The sequence below is a fragment of the Schistocerca gregaria genome, chromosome 3, assembly GCF_023897955.1.
Source record: "Schistocerca gregaria isolate iqSchGreg1 chromosome 3, iqSchGreg1.2, whole genome shotgun sequence".
Classification (NCBI taxonomy): domain Eukaryota; kingdom Metazoa; phylum Arthropoda; class Insecta; order Orthoptera; family Acrididae; genus Schistocerca; species Schistocerca gregaria.
The window spans coordinates 679,360,939-679,386,965 of record NC_064922.1 but is presented as its reverse complement, the minus strand read 5'-3'; the positions used below and the strand labels follow the sequence as shown (position 1 = coordinate 679,386,965).

The following is a 26,027-nucleotide window of genomic DNA, read 5'->3' as shown; positions in this document are numbered from 1 at the left end:
GCTTCGGATCCAGTCGGCATCTTTGTCTGTCTTCGTCTTCGTCTCTGTCAGTTGCATTTCTTCATATCTTGTTTTGTCCTGTCCTGTTCTTTTACTTCCTTTCCCCTTCTCACCATGACTACACCCACCACCACTACTGCCATCGTCTGTACCTCTCTGTCCGCCGCTGCCATCACATTTATGTGGTGTGCCCAGTCACCATCCCCTCATACCATCGCCCTGCTTCTCACCCTCCCCTCTCCTATGCTCTTGGTTGCACCGTCCCTGGCTCCTTCCCCCTTAGCCTCCTCCTCTGATCCCTTCCCTTCCCCTTTTACCATCGTCCCTGCGGCCCCTGCACAACTTTCGCCGTCGCTGTCGCCATCGACTTCACTGCCACCATTCTCGTCACCATCGCCATCTGCAACACCAGCACCAGCACCCATGCCAGGACCTGTCATCTCCCGCCATCTCCCAGTTGCTCCCGCTCCCATCCCCCACGCCTCTCCTCACCCTTCTGTCACTGTTAAGTGCCCCAGCAGCACACCTGCCTCATCTGCTCCTAAAAAATCCCAGCCTCTTCCTTCCCCCCTCCCCCTGGATACCATGGATGTCTCCCCGCCTGTCCCTTCTGCTGCCTCCTTTTCCTCCTCCTCCCCCTGTCCTGTGCTGATCCCTCTCTCCTCGAGGCCAGGAACCTGACCCTGCTCCTCCGCCAACACTATCCCGGAGCCCACATCTCCCTCCTGACTCCCCGTCGGCACTCTATTCTCGTCACCTCCCCTACCCCGCCCTTTACTCTGACATCAACTGCTTTGGTCCCACTGCCTCCCTCACCTGTGCTCCTTCCCCGTCCCCCTCCCACCAACCCCAACACCCGCATCTCCTGCCAACCCTCACGAAGTGATCACTCTGCTTAGTCCGACTATTATGGAGGAGGTGTTGGCAGAGCTTAAGAAGCACCCACACCTGGAGATACGGGCAGTACACCAGATTTTCAACCCTGCTGGCACCACACACCTTATGTGGGTGTTTTCTGTACACGCCCCTTCCATCGACCTTCACATGAAGGAGTGTGCCCTCCTTTTCCATCACCGATACATAGTCGACCCCTCCCGCTCCCTTCCCTGCCAGAGGTGCCTGCGTGCCAGAGGTTTGTCACTATCGTCCTCCAGAATGTCCACCTGTTCCAGCACCCCCACACCCTCCAGCAGATATTCCTCACCTCTCGATCCGTCTTCCAACTTAACACCTATGCCACCTATTCCCATAACCAAGCCCACTTCACCTAGTAGCCATTGGCCACCACTGCCAGGTTCCTGTTTGGCTACAACCCCTCCTCCCCAACCCCACAGATTACCTGATCATTAGTCTCTACTTCCTGGGCCCTAACATTACCTGCGCCACCATCTACGTCTGCCCTACGGCCCCTGTTCTTTTTGACTTCCTTTCCCACATCGACCATACCTTCTCCTCCTACATGATTGCCGCTGACCTCAATATCCATAGTCGTTCCACTGCCCAGTTACGGTGGTTTCATCAGTTCCTCTCCACCCTCCAAGGTGACCTCATTCCCATTCCTCAGCACGCCTTCCCCGAATCCAATACCACTCCAGATGTTGTCCTCTCCTCCCCTAACATTCTTGGCCCCATAGCCATGGGCATCCTTGACCCTACTGGCAGTGACAGTCTCCCTGTCCTCACCATTTCAGACGGTCGTCGCCCCTGTCCCCTACCTTGCATCGACCCTCCCCCGAAATGTGTCCATGATTATTCCCTTGTTGACTGGAATGCTTACCGGGATACCCTCTCTAGCCAGGTCAATAGCCACCCCCTCACCTACCACCATCCTGATGATGTTGCCCATGCCGTGTCCTTTCTCCAGCAGGCCTTGTCTGAGGCCATGGAGGCCCACGTTCCTATCATTGCCATCCACTCGCACCGTCCCACTTTACCCCCACAGGATGTCCTCCTCCTCTGTGAATCCCGCCATCTCTACCATGCCTTCCTTCACACGCGTGACCAGGACACACTACAACGCCACCGGCAACTATGACGACATGTCAGAAACTTGCTCGCAGCTAAGAAACGTCGGGACTGACGACAGACATGGACCTGTCTTAATGCTACCCTACCTGTCAGCTCTTCCAAGTATTGGTCAGCCTTCCACCACCTTACTGGATTTAAACCCCACCCCCCTACTACCGTCTCCTTCATAATGATCACACCTTCCCTGACAACCTTAGTAGGGCCAATCACTTTGCCTCCTACCTCTTCAACATCTTTAGCCTCCCTGATGATCCTCAGTTTCATTACTCCCTCTTCTCAGATGTCCACGATTGAACTGACACCTCATTCCCTCCATTCGCTCCTACCCTCCAGTACTTGGACAACATTACACACAACGATCTCAATGCCCCCATCACCACTCAGGATATCATCAATACACTCCACACGAAATGCAACACCGTTCCTGGTCATGATCATGTTACCTATCATCACCTCTGTGAAGCTCCCGCCTCCCTCCACTCCACCCTGGCCAGGTTATATAATGTGGTCTTGTCCAGTGGCTACTATCCCGACCTGTGGAAAACCTTTCGGGTCCTGGATCCTTATGTTCCTCAAGCCCAATAAACCACTATTTGCTGTCTCCTCCTACCATCCCATCAGCCTTACCTCGGTCCTCAAAAAGGTCCTGGAATCCATCCTTACCCGACGCATCCATCAGCATCTCTGCCAACACCGCCTCCTTCCCGCTACCAAGTGTGGCTTTCGACCATCCTTCTGTGCCGATGACTTTCTCCTTTACATCACTCATCTTCTCTCTGAACAGCTCAACTCCCATCACTCCACCATCTTCCTCTCCCTAGACCTTGAACGTGCTTACGACCATGTATCGCATTCCAGTCTCCTCTTCAAGCTGCAAACCTTTACCTTCCCATCAACTACATCTGTCTGATTGGGTCCTTCTTTCCCAACGACCTTCTTATGTCACCATCCATAACACGGATTCCTACACCTTCTACCCCTCCACCGGTATGCCTTAAGGTTCTGTCCTCTTCCCTCTTCTCTACCTTCTGTATACGGTGGACATGCCGCTAACTCCCCCCCTCCGGCCACTTTCTCGAGTACGCCAATGACACCGCATTCCTTGCCCTTGCCCCCACCCTGCAATGCTCCCAACATCTTCTCCAATCCCATCTTGACCAGTTCACCATTTGGTGTAACCAGTGGTTGCTCAAGGTCAATCATTCCAAGATCCAGGCGATCATTGTAGGCAAAACCACCCCTTCCTTCTGTCTCCTTGACTTCTATATCACCATTTCTGGCCACCCTATCACCGTCACCCCCACCCTCAAGAACCTTGTCGTCACCCTTGACCGTCGCCTCTCCTCGACCCTCCGTCTCCGGACAATCCAAGCCAAGGCATGCTCCCGACTCCATCTCCTCAACCTCCTTTCTGGCTGCACATGGGATCTGGACCTCTCCACCATCCTCCACCCATATAAATATCTCATCTGCCCTATCCTTTGCTATGCCCATTGTGCCTGGGTCTCCGCCCCTCCTACCTTTTACAAATCCCTTCAATCCTAGAATGCCATGTGCTCTGCCTTGCCTATTGCATGCGGCTGCCCTCCCCCACATGGATCCTATATGATCTCATTTCGTTCCCACACCTCATTTTCCTCAAATGGATATGGATCCTCTACACCTCCCATAAACTTGATTCCTCTCACCCGCTTGACTCTGCCATCCTCTCCCACCGCTGTCCCCTGCTACACCTGTATTCCCACGTCCCACTGCTCTCCATCTCTCCATTCCCTCGCCTAAGGTGACTTGTGCCAAATCCCCCTCCCTGAGATGCCCTCATCCCCTCCGTCTACCCATCCTACCAGCTTTGATACTCCCCTTCCAGCCCCTGTGTCTTTTCCCAAGTGCATCCTCTCTCCCTTCTCCCTCACTCCTCTCCCCTGGGATTCTTCTAACCCCTCCCATCTCCTCTGCCACTGGCATCTACACCCTCCCCTCTCACTCCTCCCCCACCTTTTCCCCTTTGGCAGGTCCGTGGGTGGACCTGTACATGTACAGTGAACATTCGCGCGCCGGAGATCATCACCATCGGCGTTTCTTTCTGTATGTGCCATCGTGTTAGTGCCTTAGTGTTTTCACCACCCATGCTCCATAATTCACGTGTGTCATTTCAGTCGCCTATGTTCGTGTTCTGCTTGTATTATCTGTGGCCGAAGTGCGGCATAGTATTGCCACTGCCAGTCTACCTTGTATAAGGTGTTAAAATGACAATGAAGAAAATACACTAATCGGCATCCCCCCCCCCTCTAGCAAGCCCCTGGCTTTAATGTATGCACAGTAAGCTTTTAGTGCGCCGGAGATTGTCGCCACTGTGATAGTGTTTTTCCTACCATCAGTTACTCAGTGTCTCCTTCAGTGCTCTTCCTTTCTTGTGTGAAACTCTGTGTCTACCTTGGGTACCATGCTGAACGTTTTTATACAAACAGGACAACCTGTGTACCGTGCAGAACGTTTTTGTACAAACAACACATCCGTGAAGGCTTTCATTTATTTTAATATGTCTGTCTCCTGTTTTTATCCTTGATGTGTGTGTGTTTATATGTCTTCTTGTTTTATGTATGTTTCTTCTGTGGCCGAAGAGAGGCATAGACAGGCAGCTGCCAGTATACCCTTTTGTAAGAGTGTTAAAATAACAACAAAGAAAAAGAAAGAAAAATAAGCACTGATCGGCAATCTGGTTTCCCTTCAAAACAAATAAATCTTTTGCCTTTTACTAAAGATTTCCATGGAGGGGAGCATTAAATGAGTCTGTTTTGGAAATTTTTTGTAGTTCTTGGCTATCCTGAGCTATAATCAGTAGTAAAACATAAGTAATAACTTGTGTTTTCATTATGACCATGAGAGGAAAAGCAATACTTCTGAGTGCAAAAAGAGATACAGGGAGAAAAACATTTATTGCGAGTACTGTGTCTCAGAACTCTTAGGTGGGTATCAAGTAAGATGTGAAGTGAAACGAAAGAGGTAGTGTGGCAATATCCACAAGGATCTTGCACTGTTAGAGTGAGGTGAAGATGCTAGAGTGGTGAGTTTCTGGACCCTTTGGTCCACCAATACAACAAGAGGGACCCTGAGCCATGGAAATTAATCCCTAAGCCCACCCATGTTGTCTCACTTATTAGGAGAGAGGACATTCAACATGTTTACCAAATCATCTATCATCCTCGCACCAAGGTGTGAATTGAATCATATGAAGGCTGCCACAGCCCCTCCATCTGCTGTAGGTGTCAGCATTTTCACCACACTGGTAGTTACTGTTCACTGCATTTTCTGTGTCAAGTGTGCTGGCTCACATCCGCCAGAGGACTGCAAACATCCAATGTCAGAAAAACTCATGTGTGCTTGCTGTTTGGGCACTTATCACAATCCTCACCACCTGGCTTCCTATAAAGGTTGTCCTATATACCAGAAGGTTATGAAGTCTTCCTGCCCTCCACAAATTAAACCAAGGATGAATCGGCCACCCTCCCACAATCACAGGACCACACTCTTTTCCCCATCTTGTGGAGTAAATACAACAACCATCCCACCACTGATACTCAGGCACCTGACACATCTGCAATACAGGAGCCCTCTCCGCCTCTGTCCCCTACAATCACATTCGCTGCTGCAGCTCAGTTTTCTCCTGCTCAGCCCCTCTTCTGTGACACATACCCATGCCCACCAAGCTGACAGACTGTCTGGGGCCTTCTCCTGCCCACCTGCTGAAGTGTCACAACCCTCAATTGCGGTGCCTTCTCCACCAACCACCATGCCCACCCCTGCCCGTCAGGGTCAAGTCACCACGCCCACCCGGGATGTTCCTCCAGTGGTGGAGACAGATGTTTCTTTCCGTGATGACATGCGAGAGATCCTACAGGTTATCTCTCTGTTCGCATCAGGGCTGTCATTTGTGAAACAGCTCAAAAGATCCATTAGTTGGAGTTTGAGCTCACCAAGGCCTTCGCCCTTGTCGAAGGGCTCAGCCAGATATTGTTATAATAGTGAATCACTCACCATGCAACCATCAGCCCCCTCAGTATCTAGTTGCCTGTATCTTTAATGCTAATGGCCTTAAGTGTATGAAGACTGAAGTGAACACTTTCCACTGCGACCACCATGTGGACATTTTACTTGTCTCAGAAACCCACCTGAAACCTGTCTATGATTTTTTCTCCACAACACGGTTTTGCTACAGCACTGACTGACTCCATCGCCAAGATGAGGGCACAGCAGTGTTGATGCATAAGTCACTCATCCACAATCACGAGGTTCTCCATCCAACATATAGTGACTGTGGCAGTCACTGTTTCTATCCGCCCTGGTGCTATAACTTTTGCTGTGGCATACTTGAGCCCTAACTTACCAGTTCTTGAAGCTATTCTCCATACCTTGATGTCATTTAACACTCATTGTTGGGACAGATCTCAACGTTAAGCATTTGGCTTGGGATTCTCGCATTGCTTACCCCAATGGCATACTCCTCCTTGACCTCAAAGTCCTCTGGCACTGTTGGTCTATGGCCCCCACACTCCCACCCATATACCAGTCTGCCCCGACTGCCAGCCAGACATTCTGGATGTGGTGCAGTTTTTGTTGTAAACACTCCATAAACTGGCATCTTTCCATGACCCCGTGTTCCTGCACATTACTGATGTAGCTCTATCTTTAGACGTCCATTCTACCTTGACCATGACAGATCGGGACATTTTCTAGGCTCCTTAATAACACCACTGAGCAACGTCTCAAACTAACAATGCCTGCCAATTATGTTAGAAAATCGATTAAGGAAAGGGAAACCTACGTTTTTAGCATTTGTAAACTTAGGAAAAACGTTAGCCAATGTTGACTGGAATACTCTCTTTCAAATTCTGAAAGTGGCAGGGGTCAAATACAGGGAGCAAAAGGCTATTTACAATTTGTACAGAAACCAAATGGCAGCTGTAAGAGCTAGGGGGCGCAAAAGGGAAGCAGTGGTTGAGAAGGGAGTGAGACAGGGCTGTAACCTATCTCTGATGTTATTGAGTCTGTATACTGAGCAAGCAGTAAAGGAAACAAAAGAAAAATTTGGAGCAGGAATTAAAATTGGCGGAGGAGAAATAAAAACTTCTGTCAGGGACAGCAAAGGACATGTAGTAGTTGAATGGAATGGACAATGTCTTGAAAGGAGGATCTAAGATGAACAAAAAAAAAAAAAAAAAGCAAACTGAAGGTAATGGAATGTAGTGGAATTAAATCACATGATTCTAAGGGAATTATGTTAGGAAACAAGACGCTTGAAGCAGTACATGAGTTTTTCTATTTGGGGAGCAAAATAACTGATGATAGGATATAAAATGTAGACTGGCAATGTCAAGGAAAGTGTTTCTGAAGAAGAGGAATTTGTTGACACTGAAGTGTCTGGAAGTCTTTTCTAAAGGTATTTGTATGAAGTGTAGCCATGTATCGAAGTGAAACATGAATGAAAAGTAGCTTAGACAATAAGAGAATAGACGCTTTCGAAATGGCTTGATCACGTAACTAATGAGGAGGTACTGAATAGAACTGGGGAGAAGAAGAATTTGTGGCCCAACTTGATTAGGAGAAGGGATCAGTTGGTAGAACCCGTTCTGAGGCATTAAGCGATCATCCATTTAGTATTGGAGAGAACTTCTTCGCACCATACTTGGACAACAGCATATAAGATGATATTTGGAAGTGAATGATGAATGATAGGTTTTGTGAGTAATACTGGTATGTGATTAGTGGACTGAGTTTTTAAACACAAAATTATTTTTTCTGTACAAGTTCGTGATTTGTAGGTATGGTGTGAGTGAGATTTGGGTTGAAGATGGTGGATAGTTGGGCAGGATGAGTATTTCAATTGTTTTCAAGAGAGTGGATAATAGTGGCACTGGCATGTTGCCATAATGTGGCATTTGTTCTTTGTTCATAACAGTGTACTCAGTTTTGTAGAAGATTTAGGTGGGAGGGAGACATTTGTTGAATATGACATAGATAGCTGGAAATGAATAGAGTAGCAATTTCCTGCTAGGTGTAGTTTGGGTATGATGTGATGTGCCTCAGTGAGATATAAATCTTGAAACGGAAGGGTTGTTTCTACAGTCTTGGAAACTATGTATCTGCTGTTGACTCCAATGTTTTCAAGATTACTGGTGTACAAAATTGGCCAGACTTTGCAGTTTCTTCTTCAGTAAATCAGTGGAAGGTGGTGCAGATAATGGTAAAAATGTTCATAGTGTCCTGTGAGTTGTTGATGCTGATTGTCTTTTAAGTAAAATTGATAGGCACTCTAGATTGACCCAGCCATACACAGAGCTGGTGCATACTTGGCTTGAGAAGACTTTGATCAGTAAATGATGAAATACCAGGACAGTGCTCACAACGAAGCTCCTTTCCCTGCATTGTAGTTTCCCCCGGGTATAGAGTGACATGACATTGGCAGAGGATGTGTAGATAATCACTTTGATCAGGCTGTTTGTTCTTTAAATGCTCTTTTACCAGAATCCATTCATAGTGATAACTGTGTTCTCTGGTGGAACATGATGAGAACACTGTGTGAAGTGCACAGAAGTGGCTATTTGAGTATGTATGAAAATGTCAGGTAAACACTGTTTCTCCTAAATTACTGTGGAATTAAGTTTTCTGTGTGTGTTTGAAAGTCCAAGAGGATAAAGTTGGTAGTTTTTATGTTGAAAGTGAAAAACGTTTTTGAGTAAACTGTGGAAGTAGCATTAGCTCCCCTTCACTGTGACAAGCAAACAGTTACAAACAGTAGTTTGTAGTTTTGTCTGTCGTCAGCAGCAAAGAAGTGCTCATGGGATGAAGGCCGTGCTTGAAATTTTTCTGTAATGATGCCAGGATTGCTAAACATGTAGCATTTTAGTAAGGAGCTTGTCTGAGTTGTTGTATAGTTATCAAATTATTTATTATTTTAAGAGAAATTTCTGTATTGATAAGACATTGACCATCACAGTTGAAGCACAATTATTGGCATGGTACAGATAGACCTGTGAAGGTACTGACAGTGATGTTCATAGAGACCTGTTGTGTACTTTGATTCTTCATCTGTTTAACAGTACATATAAAAAAACGTATTTGTGAAGTAAGTACCTGTGAAATTGCTGGTGTATGATTGATAGTATGGATGTGGTTTTTAATGGAAGTGTTTGTTTAGCTGTGTGTGTTTCCATAATGGCCATGTGAGGAAGAGCAATACTTGTGATAGATCAAAAGGGGAGAAAAACATTTATTGCAAGTACCATATATCAGCAGCTCTTGGGTCGGTATCACGTAAGATGCAAAGCAAAATGAAAGAGGAAGTATGGGTGCAAGTGACCAAATATCGATAAGGAGCTTGCACTGTTTGGGTGATATGAACATGCTAGTGCAGTGCAAGAATTTTCAAAGAGAGGGGCAGTGTGAAAGAAATTACAGGAGTGCTGTCGCAGCCCTCTTCTGAGTTACTCTTTCAGTGGCTATTTGGCATGTCTGCTTCCACCATAGAATGCTACTGTATGTACCCCAGGCTGCTATGTTGCGGCCGGAAGTGTAAGCAGTGTTTACACCCAAGGGAAAGGTCTCTCATTTCGGAAAGCAAAAAGTACCGGTACCACAAAAAAGACAATAAAATTGGGAATGGAACAGCAGAGGTGTACAAGTAACTTCAGTGAACTTCTATTTCATTTGTAATGCGAGAGTTCCAATTTTGGATGACCAGGTGTAAGCACTATGTTTATATTGGTCTTAGAATTCCAGAGTGTCTTCTTGATATCATCGGGAGTTTTAGGACAGTGCATGATTCAAAAAAATTTTGCCATACTGCCACTAATTGTAGCAGCAGCAGAATGTACATTCTCAACTCATTATTGGTTCAAGACTTGGCTTCAATCAATCATGGGGGAAGAATGACTTGCTGGTTTAGCTTCATTGTAATTCAGTTGAGATAGTGACATTGATACTGCTAAATAACAGTATCTAGAAATATTTTTAGATTTATATACAAGGTGTAGGACTTTGCTCCCGCTGTTTGCCGATAGGCGACGACAACAGTAAGTAGCGGTCGAAAGAAACAGATCGCAGACGTTAGGCAGTTAAGCTTGGACCTCGGTCCATATAACCTCATTCAAACATTAGTCAATTTGTGTCTGCATCATAAAGTTGTTTTTTGATTGAAGATGTCACTTTATGAGCCTAATTGTCTTCATTTGTGGGAGGTGTTACTCTTTTGTTTAAATATGAAGAAAACAGCGGCTGATTCTCATTGAATGCTCTCAATTACGTTTGGTAAGGATGCTATTAGTGAAAGAACGTGTCGTGTGTGGTTTCAACACTTCAAGAACGGTATTTTAATGTCGTAGACTGGCGTAGTGATGGAAAAGAGAATGTTTTTGAAGATGCAGATTTGGAGACATTGCTGAGTGAAGACTCGCACCAAACTCGATAAGAATTGGCATGGTTAGTGGGAGTGACACAGCAAGCCATTTCAAAATGCCCCAAGGCTACGGGCATGATTAAGAAAGAAGGAACTCCCCACCACATTTGGACCTTTTTCTTTAATAAATATTCCAAAGATAAAACATTTTGAAAATAATCCAAAATCATGAACAACATATTCTCTTCCCCTGCCCACCTCCTGGAACTGAAGATTTATCCACCCCTGCATCAAGTGGCTCTACAGTGACAGGTTGTGTCTACCAGCCAGTGACAGACAACACCTGAGGCTGGTGCCCTAAAAGTTGTGTTCCATTTTAGTTCATTTCTTTGAGCAATGAGTTTATCTTGCTCTGTGGAATATCTGAAGCTTGCAGTGGAAGAGTGTAGAAAATTAGGATTGCTGAATGGAAAGTTCAGAAATTTGCTCATGTCTTCCCTGGTCAGATATGTAAGATCGTGTGCTCATTGTAGGAATATTTTTTGAAGAAGGAGAGACAACAGTGTAACCCTAATGCCTCTCAGGAATTGTAGTTTAAAGAACTACAGGGGTTTGAAGAGAAGAACAAAAAATTGTGAAAGTCTGTAACGAAAAATACTGTTCAGAATGTGAAGGGGGAAGGAAGGAGGAAGACGACACTGATTAATGCACCTGGACTCTATTCCAACGAGCTGGTGTTCAGTGCCACAACCATGAAGATGCTGTGAGTTGCTCTTTACAAGTCAGAATTATTCAGTGACAGAAGGACTTCTCAGTAAACAGTAGTCAACATCCTATGTTTCAGATACACAAACTTTTGTGAATGGAAAATTATAATGGGGAGAAATGATATCATTGTGTGGCTTTGTCCATGTTTAAGAACACTTTTAAGCTACGATGTGGAAGTGCTGCTGTTCTTGTAGGAAAGGATGCAAGAATTATCATCTTGCATGCTAGAACTTCTGTTGGTTTCGCATCAAACTGTCTCCCGGTTTGCAAGTCAAGGAAAACAAGTGACTACTTAAATTGGCCTTATGTCATTGTAATGGATGAGACCTACATGATTCAGTTATAAAGTCTTGATGCTGAGAATGAGAAAAGTCAACCGTTTTTAATGGTTAAAATGTCACAAAATGAATGTGCAGGATAGTTTGTGTAAGGGAGAGCTCACGGATCTTGTGAAACAAAATTAGGCACAATTTAAACTGTATGTTGTTGATGAGGTAGCTAGAGAACATGGTCATGGGGTTTGTAGGCTTTTCCCAAACCACTACCACTTCAGTGCCATTGAAATGATTTGGGTGCATATCAAACATTAAGTGGCAACAAATAATATAGGCTTCACCATGGAAGAAATTTAGGAATTGTTAGAGGAAGTAGTGGCACAAGTAACATCAGAGAAATGACTTAATATTGTATGCCCCTCAGAAGCAGTCAATGAAGACCCTGGGATCATCCAGTTCATATGAAGGAGACCACAGTAACAATGTACAGCTATGACTTACAATGGCATTGACTTTTTTTATAAATTCTCAGACCGCTCATAATACTCAGTAACTTGCAAAGTGCTAATAGTTGGTTCTTTAGTTACATGTTTATTCTTGTAACATGATAAAATGAAGTTGTTTGGTGAAGAGAGAGACAAGTCCAGTTTTTTAAAATTCAGTAAAAATCATAATTAATCTTTGTCTGGTATATGTAAAGGTTGGGAAAAAACAAGACCAATTGATTTTTCTAAGTTGTGCACAGTTTTTTGTGTTTTACTTTAAATTACATACATATGACTGACCTGATTATGGCAGCAATGCCCTCAGTTACACCCATAGGCAATTTCAGCATATCTCCCATGGACTGTAGCAGAGATAACAGAGGCAAACAGTATTGTTTTGTATGCTGGCATGTGTTCATTAAGTGAGAAGGATATTATGATCTAGTAAAGGGATCTCAACACTGGCTCATGGGCAGGGAGCATGAGAAGATAGAACCACACAGCTCTTGTTGCTAGAGCCATGCAACATTGCCACCTTCCATCCTCAACTGTGCTTGGTGTATTTTGAGCCAAGTATAATGAGATAGTGTCAGTTCAAATTTCATGAGTTAAAGTGGAAAAGGGAAGAAAAGTCACAGAAAGAGAACATTTATTAGAGGTAACTATTTAGATGACAAGATACAGAAGATGAGTAAAAACTAATTCACTTTATGAAATCATGAAGTTTATAATATTTGGAGTAACAATGAAAGATGGAATAAAATTTTCCCACTACACAATAATGAGAACCAATAAAATCAAAAGATAATATAACTTCTTGAGAAAGTGTAGGATCAAATGATGGTTTATTCTCTGTTTTTTTGAAAGGAATATTCACTGTGGGCTAATTGCCTTGAAGAGAATTGAGAATATTAGCGTATCCCGCTACTGTAGAATACTACTGCAGCAATAAAACATAAACAAGCGAAAAAAACCAAAATAAAAGGAAATACGCCATACACAACAACAAACCACTGTGCACGCACAATGGTCTGCCAACAGCAAAATGTCACATAGGCCTTAGGGTGGAGACAATGCAATATTTCGTAACAATGAACTGCTTTTTATTAGAGTGACGTCAGAACTGTCTACATTAGGTTCGTTTGAACAGTGGCCAGCGGGCTCATGCGCAAGCACAGTTGAGTGTCGTTTGTGCAGTACTTCTACCACTTCCGGTTACTTGAATTGTGGCTGCTAGCTGTATCAGCAGTAGCAGTAAGCAGCCAGATGCTAATGAGGAAAATTTTTCTGGCGCACCCTAGCTGCCATTTTCGTCCATGCGCAGAGTTGTAGTTGGGAGGGGGGTAGTCTCCATGTGACACGTATTTGCGTTTCACGATTTCACTGTTTCGTCCTTGTTTACGGCTCCCACGTCGAATGAAAACAAAACGGATTTCTGTGGCTGGGAGCTATCATATGAATTAAATGTTCAAATGTGTGTGAAATCTTTTGGGACTTAACTGTTAAGGTCATCAGTCCCTAAGCTTACACACTACTTAACCTAATTTATCCTAAGGACAAACACACATACCCATGCCCGAGGGAGGACTCTAACCTCTTCCAGGACCAGTTGGAGACTAGTGAACGATCTTGATAATAATATTTTTCAGTTGGTATATTTCATGTTCTGTTGGCCATATTAGAGACCAGTGTTACGATGTGGGTCATGTCCGATCACAGAGACAATATTATTATTCACTATTTACAGGTTCATATTTGACTATTCCTATTCAAGAATGCCTATGACTGCAGCGCCTTCAGACGGCTGGGCTAATCCCGCGTGGCTATGAATTAAAATATATTCACGTAATTACAGAAGGCAAAAATGCATTACTAGTTTCAGTTTCCTGATTTTATTTTATTTCCACGTTTCTGGCAGCCAAGCATTAATCGCCTTGCAGAAAAATGATGTCAGTTTGTTAAAGAAATTTGGCTTTTTATTTATCTTTTCCACTGAGTCAGTCAATTTATTCGAAACGAAGTGTTTCATTCCACAGTATTGGCTAGTTCTAATTGTTCGCTGGATTTCAAATGCATGTATTCATCTTCTCGCATGTATGGCCTTATGCTATAACAAAGAACTAAACATGAGACAGTACAGTACTGGTACTCCAAGAAAATTTACATCTCGAAAACCTCACTGAAAAGCTTAATATGAGGTAAGAGTGCTTCACTGTGAATCTGGAAAAACAAATTTGCACTTCAAATTGAAATACGCATTTTAGTAATTCCAATTCTCTTGTACTATCCTCTGATGTTCTGTTTCTTTTATGGAGTAATGTAAGATCTCTTAATGGTTTATATATACGGACATAAGGGCTTCCTGCATCAACACAGCTGCACAATAGTGCCTGTTTTCTGGCGCTCTCTGATAAACGAACAGGTCACGGAAAAATATTGCGAATGGTGGTTTGAAAAGCGTGACTGTCAAAGTAAATTTTCTTTTGTGCAACATGAAGTATGTTAGATGTGTGAATTATGGGATGAATTTCATAAACCACAGAGCATTTTACTCTCGTTTAAAACTTAATGCTCTGAGCCCAGAAGACCAGATTATTATGTTCTTATTTTAAATTTTACTGGCACATTTGTGTGATGTATCTTAAAGTATAACATACTGAAAAAGATCAATATTACATGTAAAAGCTTAGCTTGTCTTGTAGCTACACTACATATATTAATGAAAACCATTAACTTTTCCCCTTTGTGTGTACGCACCTTAAGCAGGCACAAATTGAGACACTCAAAGTGTGTGTGGCACGACCCAGCGGAGTGCGCATTTTTGTAACTTCATGGGTTCAAATGGGACCATGCGAATTGTGACATGACACGTGCCTGTGCGATGGGCCCAATTCTGTATCTTTCCGCCATTTTGCCGATCGGTTCGATACGCAAGCGCACCGTACGGTCTTGTTTTTGAAACAGAGCCCCAACATTATTCAGTAAGCATTTCGAAAGTGACACCGAGCAGTCCTAGCGAACTGAAACGCTGTTGTCAGGTCTCCTTGCGCCAACCAATGAAAAGCAACCTGCCTCAGATCCACACTGAAGCGCCACAACAGCACGAACTCGAAGCGAATTAGCAGCCGACACAAGCATACCATTCTTCACAGTACCGAGAAGTGTGGTTACATGATAAGGATAGTTCTGGAAACTCGTAAATCACACATTATGTCATTTTATTCTCATTCACATCGATGTCTTGTTTTGGATTTTACGTTTCGGAATATGGGTTAGGAATGGTGTGTAGTACCACATTGTACAAATACATCAAATAGAAACACCCGAAAAATCGTCTTTCTTTTGTTTTCCGTCGTTCCTTAGTTGATTCAAAATTCGTGGAGGTATGATCCGTCCATGCAACTAATTGAAGGCAGTTTGTTTATTGCCATATGCGTTTCGCTTCCTTTATTCGTGATGATGCTTCACAAAGAACAGAAGCGAGATGTGTGTGGGAATAAATTGCCTTCAATTAGTTACATGGACGGAACACCCCTTCACAAACCCGAGAAATGATTTAAGAGAGTGTCAAAGAATAAGAAGATGCATAGAATGTGGTTGTAGCCCGCTCCTACAGACCCAAATGATGAAGTATCCTGCTTCCCTATATGATACATCAACGATTTGGTTCATAAAACCAAAATTTAAAACGTCACCTTTTCGGAAGCATGTGGCGAGTGCAGCTATAGAAGTTTGATGTAATTTATAACATGCACCTGATGAATCAAAATGTTTCAGATATGATGGTAGAGTCTGAAAATATTGTAGTGGGAACCCGTCATCTCTGCCTACTTTTGTTAAGGATTCGTTCACAGATAAATACTTGTGACAAGCTAGAGTATAAAGAAGATTGCTGCTAGTTTCATTCGCAGCAATTTACGTCGTGCTCTTAGATTCTTTTCTGACCACACTCTCGGAAATCGCTACGTATTCCGAAAAAAATGGTGAATTACTTGTGACAAGTAGTAGTATAAATGCCACTGTCAGTTGTTTCACACATAGTAATTTCATCTTTCATTTCTTAAACATATGGAAGTCACGAAATCAAAGATACTCGTTACTGAGGAAGCGCGCTTTTACGTGTAAATTACAACGAATATTTCGGAGGAATGCTTAACCTTGACGATTAACGAAGTCTCAGAATGTGTTGCAAACATGAAGACGGAAAAAGAAATCGCATCTAGTAGTATACAAACCTACATCCTTTGCTACGACAGTTCATCGCTTTACCAACTTTGCTACTACAACTCGCATTCTATAGACGCTTTATTTTATGTAGTTCCATTCAAGAGAGATGCAGCTCACTTAATTGCCGAATGATGCCGTAAATGCATGCAATTTTGGAAGGTTTCCTCTATCAGACTTCACAAAATTCCTTTGCATATTGTTACTTAAAAGTTTTAAACACGTTTCGGTAATTAATAAGTAAACCATTTGCAGAAAAAAGTACGCGAAGTCACTAGTAAGTTCAGCTAACACTCACGTAATATGTCTAAGCAGAGCCGATGTCTTGATATTTAATGATCTTCAAACTCTTAACCGCATAAAAATAACAGGTATTGTGAGAGAATATTGTAAGCATTCACAGTAACAACCTAACTTAACCATGTTTCTGACAAAGGAAAATAGTCTGCTGCGAACTCACTCTCCAACTGGATGCTTCCTGTGGTGATTCTTTAGTAACACAATCACTAAATCCGAAGCTGAAACCACTCAATACGTTTACAATAATAAATTATAGGGCTAAATAAAACCACAGCTAAATGAATGGGAGGGCCATACCAACATCCAAAACCTCTCAATACAGTTGTAGAAAAATCGGCAGGAGGACCATTCGGTAACAGGTGTCAGAAGCTTGCTGAATAGGAAATTCGGATAAAGAAACGAAAGTTAAGACGTCAGTACCGAGACTAACATAGTGCACCGATCGGTGTGAACGATATAGAATAGGGCCCCAGGTCGCACGGCATTGTGGTTGAGGCACAGTTTCTTGAGCCGCGCACCACTCGTGCACTGCTGGAAGGATGAGGCCGGGAGCGGGCAGGCGGTCCTGCAGTAAGTTCACTTCGGCGTGGCGCATATGGGCAGTGGAAGTATTGCCCATCTGAAAAATACAGCCCTATTGTCTACTGAATTTTATTATCACTGAGCAGTGTTTCACTTTTCCCCATTTAAGCGCTCCATCTCCTTTCGTTAATACATAAGTTTTCAGTTACATATATCTGTACAGTTCTTTTGTCTTGTTTATTCTTTTGTCAAGAACAATGCACAGTAGCTAGACATATAAGGTAGGCCATTCTGGCAGTGTCCGCGAACAATTTACCCACAGTACCCTTTGCCCTGTGTGTGTTTATTAGTGGTCTGTGTTTCGAGCAGACCTAATTATGAATAGAAATACGAGTAACTGTGCAGTTGCAAACTGTAAAAATTATGGAACTGAGGCTAGTGATATAGTGTATCATCGTTTTCCCTACAAAGGGAATGGATATCTCTGTGCGAGCGAGCTGACGAAATTAATGTTATTAATGCCTGTATCTGCTCCATTCATTTTCTTCCTGAGGATTACGAGTGGGGTTAAAGAACGAACTCCTGGGATTGCCACAAAAGAAGAAACTTAAAGTAGATGCAGTTCCATCTCAACATTTGCCCAACTAGCACGGAGATTTACTTACAGCTGAAAACAGCACTGAACCTGAAAATGAGGTGAGCAAGCTGCTGTGTCGTACTGATCAATTAGGTTAAGGTACTATTTCGTTGAGTTTCGCCTTCTCCAATGAGTTATTTTTTAGTGAAAAAGTATCATTTTCTTTATAATTATTAATCATAAGCGAAACAATTAACAGGCTTTTTTGTTCCTGTAGGATATTCAGGAGCGAGCTCTGCGTTATCAGAAGAGAGATGTGTGCAAGAGAGCAACTGATACGTTGCAGTCTGTGTCCCCAAGAAAAAGGAAACTGGACCAAGACACAAATACACTGCCCATTTGTAAACTCTGTTTTGAAAGTGAAGGGTGAATAAATAAAAAGACTGAAATCAGAAATAGAAGTTCTTTATAAGAAAAATGCCATGCTTGAAAGTAGCCTTAAAAAGTGTGAAGCAGCCCTGAAGAAAGCCAATACAGTTACATGTGTCTTATTAAAGAAGACAAAATTAAGTGCTACAGTGAATAAAGAAAAAAGTATAAAATATCACTCCAGGAAAAATTCTCTGTTTGTTGCATGGCAACAGACGTGTTAAATGGAGTGCTCAGGGTATTGCCAATGCTCTAACTCTAAAAGCTCTTTCCCAAAAAGATGTTTGAGGAAACGAAAGATTCGTTTGCCATGTCGAGAAACACTTCAAAAATGGACTACGAATTTTACGTGTAATCCAGGTATTTCAGAAGAAGTTTTGGCAGTTTTGAAAACAGAGAGTCGTATATTTACTCCTCTAGAGAAGACAATTGTGTTATGTTCCGATGAAATGAACATTGATGGTAGAATCTGCTATGATGCTTCGGAAGACAGGATTTTTGGACTTCACACAAATGTTCTAGTTGCACAGATTCGTGGTTTGTGTTCATCTTGTAAGCAGCCGATTTATTACAATTTTTATGTAACAATGAACTGTGGCCTGCTACTGGATATAATATTAAAAATTGAAATTTCGGGACTACATGTTGTGGCTGTAACGTGTGATATGGATGCAAAAAACTGTAAGTGTGGAATGTACTTTGTGCCAATACTTCAAAAACCTTTTTCAAAAATCCAGCGCACAATGAAAGGAAAATCTGTTATATTTATATTTACAATGCTTCCTGATGGAACTTTGATAACCAAGAATGTAATTGACAGTTTGTTAGACAGCCAGAAAGGCGATCTGAATGTACATCATATTTCAGAATCGCACATCAGTGTTACAGGACGTGCTCGACAAAATGTTAGGATGGCAGCCCACTTATTTCACGTTGCACAGTTAAAGCTCTCTGTATGTTTTGGGAAAAGAACGGGAAATCACGTTCTTTGATTCAGAAACCGATGTTTTTAAATATAGAACTCCCAATGATGATGTCACGCCTTTACGTTGCGGATTTGGTCTGAATTTTAAAAGTCAAGAGAACACTTGAAAAAGGTATCGCGATGATTACCATGACATGCGCGGTGGAAACAGGAAGGGTTTGTTGCCATTTCAGAAGGGGTTTATAGTCTCAATCACATCCCTTCTAGGGTTACTCGAAGAGGTAAAGAAAGATAACGTGAAGTTTTCCTTAACATAACGTTTAAATGAGGACTGCTTGGATAACTATTTATCTAGAAATCGAGGACTTGGTGTGTTCTACAATAATTCCACAGCTGTAGAGGTCAAACACAGAATTCAGCTTCTTCTTTTAATTGGAGATGCAGACGACATACCTTTACCAGGCAGTGCACCAGTTGCTGAAGAAAGAGTCACTGCCGTTTCTGCAGATGTTGTTGTTGTGGTCTTCAGTCCTGAGACTGGTTTGATGCAGCTCTCCATGCTACTCTATCATGTGCAAGCTTCTTCATCTCCCAGTACTTACTGCAACCTACATCCTTCTGAATCTGCTTAGTGTATTCATCTCTTGGTCTCCCTCTATGGTTTTACCCTCCACACTGCCCTCCAATGCTAAATTTGTGATCCCTTGATGCCTCAGAACATGTCCTACCAAACGGTCGCTTCTTCTTGTCAAGTTGTGCCACTAACTCCTCTTCTCCCCAATTCTATTCAATACCTCCTCATTAGTTATGTGATCTACCCATCTAATCTTCATCATTCTTATGTAGCACCACATTTCGAAAGCTTTCAGAAACGACTTCCTGACACTTCAACCTATACTCGATGTTAACAAATTTCTCTTCTTCAGAAACGGTTTTCTTGCCATTGCCAGTCTACATTTTATATCCTCTCTACTTCGACCATCATCAGTAATTTTGCTCCCCAAATAGCAAAACTCCTTACTACTTTAAGTGTCTCATTTCCTAATCTAATTTGCTCAGCATCACCAGACTTAATTCGACTACATTCCATTATCCTCATTTTGCTTTTGTTGATGTTCATCTTGTATCTTCCTTTCAAGACACTGTCCATTCCATTCAACTGCTCTTCCAAGTCCTTTACTGTCTCTGACAGTATTACAATGTCATCGGCGAACCTCAACATTTTTATTTCTTCTCCATGGATTTTAATACCTACTCCGAATTTTTCTTTTGTTTCCTTTACTGCTTGCTCAATATACAGATTGAATAACATCGGGGAGAGGCTACAACCCTGTCTTACTCCCTTCCCAACCACTGCTTCCCTTTCATATCCCTCGGCTCTTATAACTGCCATCTGGTTTCTGTACAAATTGTAAATAGCCTTTCGCTCCCTGTATTTGATTCCTGCCACCTTTAGAATTTGAAAGAGAGTATTCCAGTCAACATTGTCAAAAGCTTTCTCTAAGTCTACAAATGCTAGAAACGTAGGTTTGCCTTTCCTTAATCTTTCTTCTAAGATAAGTCGTAAGGTCATTATTGCCTCACGTGGTAGAATTTTGCACAGAGCATAACTTAATCATAGCTAACACTTGGTTCAAGAATCATAAAAGAAGGTTTTTCACATGGTAGAATCCTGGAAATACTAGAAGGTATCAGACAGATTATATAATGGTAAGACAGAGATTTAGGAACCAGGTATGAAATTGTAAGACATTTCCAGGGGCAGATGTGGACTCTGACCACAATCTATTGGTTATGAACCGTAGATTAAAACTGAAGAAACTGCAAAAAGGTGGGAATTTAAGAATGGGGGAAAGAAATACAGTAGAAGCAGAATGGGTAGCTTTGAGGGATGAAGTAGTGAAGGCAGCAGAGGATCAGGTAGGTAAAAAGACGAGGACTAGTATAAATCCTTGGGTAACAGAAGAAATATTGAATTTAATTGATGAAAGGAGAAAATATAAAAATGCAGTAAATGAAGCAGGCAAAAAGGACTACAAACGTCTCAAAAATGAGATTAACTGGAAGTGCAAAATGGATAAGCACGGATGGCTAGAGGGCAGATGTGAGGTTGTACAGGCTTATCTCACTAGGGGTAAGATAGATACTGCCTACAGGAAAATCAGAAAGACCTTTGGAGGAAAGAGAACAACTTGCATGAATATCAAGAGCTCAGATGGAAAACCAGTTCTAAGCAAAGAAGGGAAAGCAGAAAGGTGGAAGGAGTATATAGAGGGTCTATACAAGGGCGATGTATTTGAAGACAATATTATGGAAGTGGAAGAAGATGTAGAGGAAGATGAAATGGGAGGTATGATACTGCGTGAAGAGTTTGACAGAGCACTGAAAAACCTGAGTCGAAACAAGGCCCCGGAAGTAGATAACATTCCATTAGAACTACTGACAGCCTTGGGAGAGCCAGTCCTGACAAAACTCTATCATCTGGTGAGCAAGATGTATGAGACAGACGAAATACCCTCAGACTTCAAGAAGAATATAATAATTCCAATTCCAAAGAAAGCAGGTGTTGACAGATGTGAAAATTACCGAACAATCAGTTTAATAAGCCACAGCTTCAAAATACTAACGCAAATTCTTTACAGACAAATGGAAAAACTAGTAGAAGCTAACCTTGGGGAAGATCAGTTTGGATTCCTCTTTCATTTCTTTCCCCCAATCCATATTCACCTACTATGGTTCCTTCTCTCCCTTTTCCTACTCTCGAATTCCAGTCACCCATGACTATTAAATTTTCGTCTCCCTTAACTACCTGAATAATTTCGTTTATCTCATCATACAATTTCTTCATCATCTGCAGAGCTAGTTGGCATATAACCTTGTACAATTGCAGTAAGTGTGGGCTTTGTGTCTATCTTGGCCACAATAATGCGTTCACTACGTTGTTTGTAGTAGCTTACCCGCACTCCTATTTTCCTATTCATTATTAAAGCTACTCCTGCATTACCCCTATTTGATTTCGTATTTATAACCCTGTATTCACCTGACCAAAAGTCTTGTTCCTCCTGCCATCGAACTTCACTAATTCCCACTATATCTAACTTTACCCTATCCATTTCGCTTTTTAAGTTTTCTAACCTGCCTGCCCGATTAAGGGATCTGACATTCCACGCTCCGATCCGCAGAACGCCAGTTTTCTTTTTCCTGATAACGATGTCCTCTTAAGTAGTCCCCACCCGGAGATCCGAATGGGGGACTATTTTACCTCCGGAATATTTTACACAAGAGGACGCCCTCATCATTTAACCATACAGTAAAGCTGCATGCCCTCGGGAAAAATTACGGCTGTAGTTACTGGTACTGAAACACGCGATGGCGACATCTTGAAGTTCATCACAAGTGAACTCTCTATTGAGATAACAGACGAACGAGAACTGAAACGAGCAGATAGTTGTGACATCTTAGGTATTATCGAAGAGGAAGAAGAATTCCTAAGAGCTGTCCACGAAATAGATCAAAATAGTGCTGATACAGAAGATACTACCCCTGACTCTGTTCAATACTTGGCTGGCTATCTCGCATTAAAAAGTCGTTCTATCGATAAAACCTTGAGATCACGCACTGAAATGTGCTGGATTCCTAGAAAGAGTTCTCAATCATGGATCAATACTGTTTCTCGTGGGAGTTATAAAGGCACATTTGCATGCTCTCGACCCTGTAAAGACTATATTTCTGAAAGTAAGTTGAATTATTTAACTGTAGGCTTATTCGTTGAATATATCTGATTTAACGTACTTTGTAAACTTTATTATGTTTAGTAGACAGTCACCTCTGTACGACGTATTGACATAACTGGCAAATTATTCTAATATTGAGCTTTTGAGTCCGCACCTACCGCAGCAGTCTTTGGAAACGATTTAAATACGAAGTCCGATTATTTTAATCGCATTTCACGGTCAACTACGAATAACATTGCATTTACGAAAAAGCCATTGTCAAGTGTCTGATACCAAATAATTATACGTCCACGTTCCAGATAAGATAATATTAATTACAACCAATCACTATCATACATATACAACAATTAATATTTTATTTTTTATTTATTTATTTTATATTGGCGACTGCGTGTCGGACTTGTTATTTTGTCATTTGTTACATTGTTCTCTTTGATTCATGTGAAAAATCAACTTTCTGGATCTGGACGTGAATATATGAGAAATAACAAAAATCTGAAGATATTTTCCAATTCCAAAATTTTGTGGGAAGACGCAACGAGGCTTCCAGCAAGATAAGGTAAGACGTAACATCTTTGCATTGGCAGGCTTGACCAGACGCATAATTCAGTGTATTAGCTCTTCAGTAGATTCTGTAGTATTTCTTTCACGCGTAGCAGTTTTCAGTGATAAATTTCATTTTCAGCACTTTTCCTTAAACAATAATTTTTGCAACACTACCAGTACACGAGTGTACAATATGGCCGACTTCTGTACGATACGTTGTAACATTGCAAGCAGCCATTAAGAATAATCCGATATTCAGTTTACATTTTTAAATTAACAAACAGTCATTATTGCTACGAGCGATTCATGTTGAACTGCATTTTATTTTAAAACCAGTGTCAAATTTATTTTCTTAAAACATATCTTACGTGTGGCATGGTAATAACTAGACAACAATACGCAGAGATGGAACAGCAAAGACATACTATGCAGAAGCAATCCGACTCGGACCCGAGACAAATATTAGAAAATAACTTTACGACAGAAACCGGTAGTGACGATTCATCAAATATTGACGCAAGTGTTAACGGAAATTTTGAAAATAGGCCGTCCACCTTAAAAATTACAAAGTCTCAGTCAGAGCCCATGTTAAAAACATGACGTCGCGTATAATGACGCGGCGGGGGCACATACCTTGCAAACAGTAAACATTGCCAACATGTTACAAATGCTAATGAAACAAAACGCAGAAAATATGGCAACATTAAAGACACAAAATGACGAAATTAAATCTGATCTCATAGCAATCCGGACATATGATGACACTTTATGTAAACGTGTGGAACTTAATAGACGCCACACTGACCAAACAGATGACTGAACTCAGTACGAAGCTTAATGCGATACAAGAGAAGACTACAAATGACGTAGCACTTTTACGGACACAAGTAAAAAACCTTAAAGTCACGTGTGAAGCCCTTACTAAACAAATTCAAACATATCCTTCACTAAATGACAACCTTGAAAAACGAATTACTGACGTGCAGAATAAATTTGATGATGTTAAACAACACCTGACTGACAGATTACAATCTGATGCCACAGCTCATTTTCAAAATATTAATAAAGAATTTCATGATTGGGTAGAGAACAAAGACAAACATTATGATAGATACATATGTGAAAATTTACCAACAAATGTGCACGACTCCATAGCGGAATACATCACTAATAACAAACAGCTGATTAGTGACGCAGTACAGTCTGTCACTGCACAAATGAAAAAGTTCACTGTTCAACCACAGTCTGAATATAACGAAAATATTGGTCAAAACGTACAGTTTAGAAACCAATATACATACGAGTATGACGCACACATACCGTACACGACAAACACAGAAGAACAAAACACACCACGACAACAACACATACCGCGACGTGCAAACACAAACACAAGCTATTATCATGGTAAACCACAGCAACATTATCGTAATTACTCGCCATCTGAACATTACAGTAGAACAAATCCATATCATAATGCAAAGGAAGAAGAAAGCTTAATAAAACACAGGCAATTTCAGACTTTTATCCCAGAAAAACGAACCATTCATCCGGTGATTTTTCTTAAATCTTTTAGTAACGCATTTCCACGCACTTGGAGTGACCGGAAAAATATTTCATATATTGTCGGTTACATCCAAGGCAATGCAGCTGTCTGGACATACAGTCAAGATGGCGTATGTACCATGTACATTGAGTTTGAGCGTGCCTTTCTGAACAAATTCTGGTCCTAATCCGTCCAGGAGCGACTCAGAAGACAAATTTTAGAACTTGAAACTTTTGACAGTAAAAATGGTAACTTGCGCAGATATTTTGAAAAATACTTAAACGTGGGACATTTTTTGGACGAACCAGTCGCAACACGTGATATACTCTGTGCGTTGAAGGTCACATTGCCTTTCAATATTAAAGAAAACCTCTTGCATATTCCGGATGACGATCCAGATTATTTTTTAACAGCTTTGGATTCAGTTGACATGTTACTAGAAGATCAGCGCTTCGCGCGGCAAAACAGCAGCCACAATGTTTATATCAGTGGTATGCAAAACACGCAGGCTTGCCAACTCAATTCTGGCCCGCCGACAGTTGGATACGCGGTACAGCAAAAACTGCCAACTCACATTCTGTCTCAATACGGAAATCAAAATCAACACGCGTATTCCAATACAAACAACAGTTACAAGAGTAATAACACTTCATGCGGCAATCCATTCAAAAAGCACCGCCGTAATAACAACAACGGATACAAATATAACAACAAAAACAGAAACAAAGACAGCATCAAGGCTGGACTAGTAGCGATCAATACTTTCATTCAAACACCGCTATACCACAGCAGCCACTAGGACAAAATTGGAACATACCTTACGACCGACAGGTAAGTCGTAATGCGCAACAGCAACAACAATCGCAAAAGTTTGGAGATCACAACAGGCAATATCCAAATGTGAATATAATGGAAGTGACACCTGATACACAACCTCAATCTGTGTCAGTTCCTAATACAAATGCTAATCCAACAAAGTAGAAACAATCACTTCTATGCCACGGGTCGTGGCTGAAGAAATCTTGTTATTTGACACCACCATTGAACAACAAAATATTGATATCCCTAATAATTGTAAACAAAAACTACCTGTTTTATTTATAAGATACAACCACAATGAGAATATATCAGATGAACTTTTGCAAGACAGAACACAATGTCGTTCAAGCACAAATGAAGTTGTTTTAGCCTCTACTACTGGTGTAGTAGGTGGGATTACGGCTACTATTATCTTAGTTACAGGTGCAGCTATGAGCGTTTTGTCTTTTAATTCCTA

At 41.8% G+C, this 26,027-nt stretch overlaps 1 non-coding gene across 1 annotated transcript; it reads left to right on the top strand.

Moving 5' to 3' along the window:
* Positions 1-4,739: 4,739 nt before the first annotated feature.
* On the top strand, positions 4,740-4,859 carry LOC126357167 (U5 spliceosomal RNA). Its single transcript, XR_007566142.1, has one exon. It is a non-coding gene; the product is annotated as a U5 spliceosomal RNA (small nuclear RNA).
* The last annotated feature ends 21,168 nt before the right edge of the window (positions 4,860-26,027 follow it).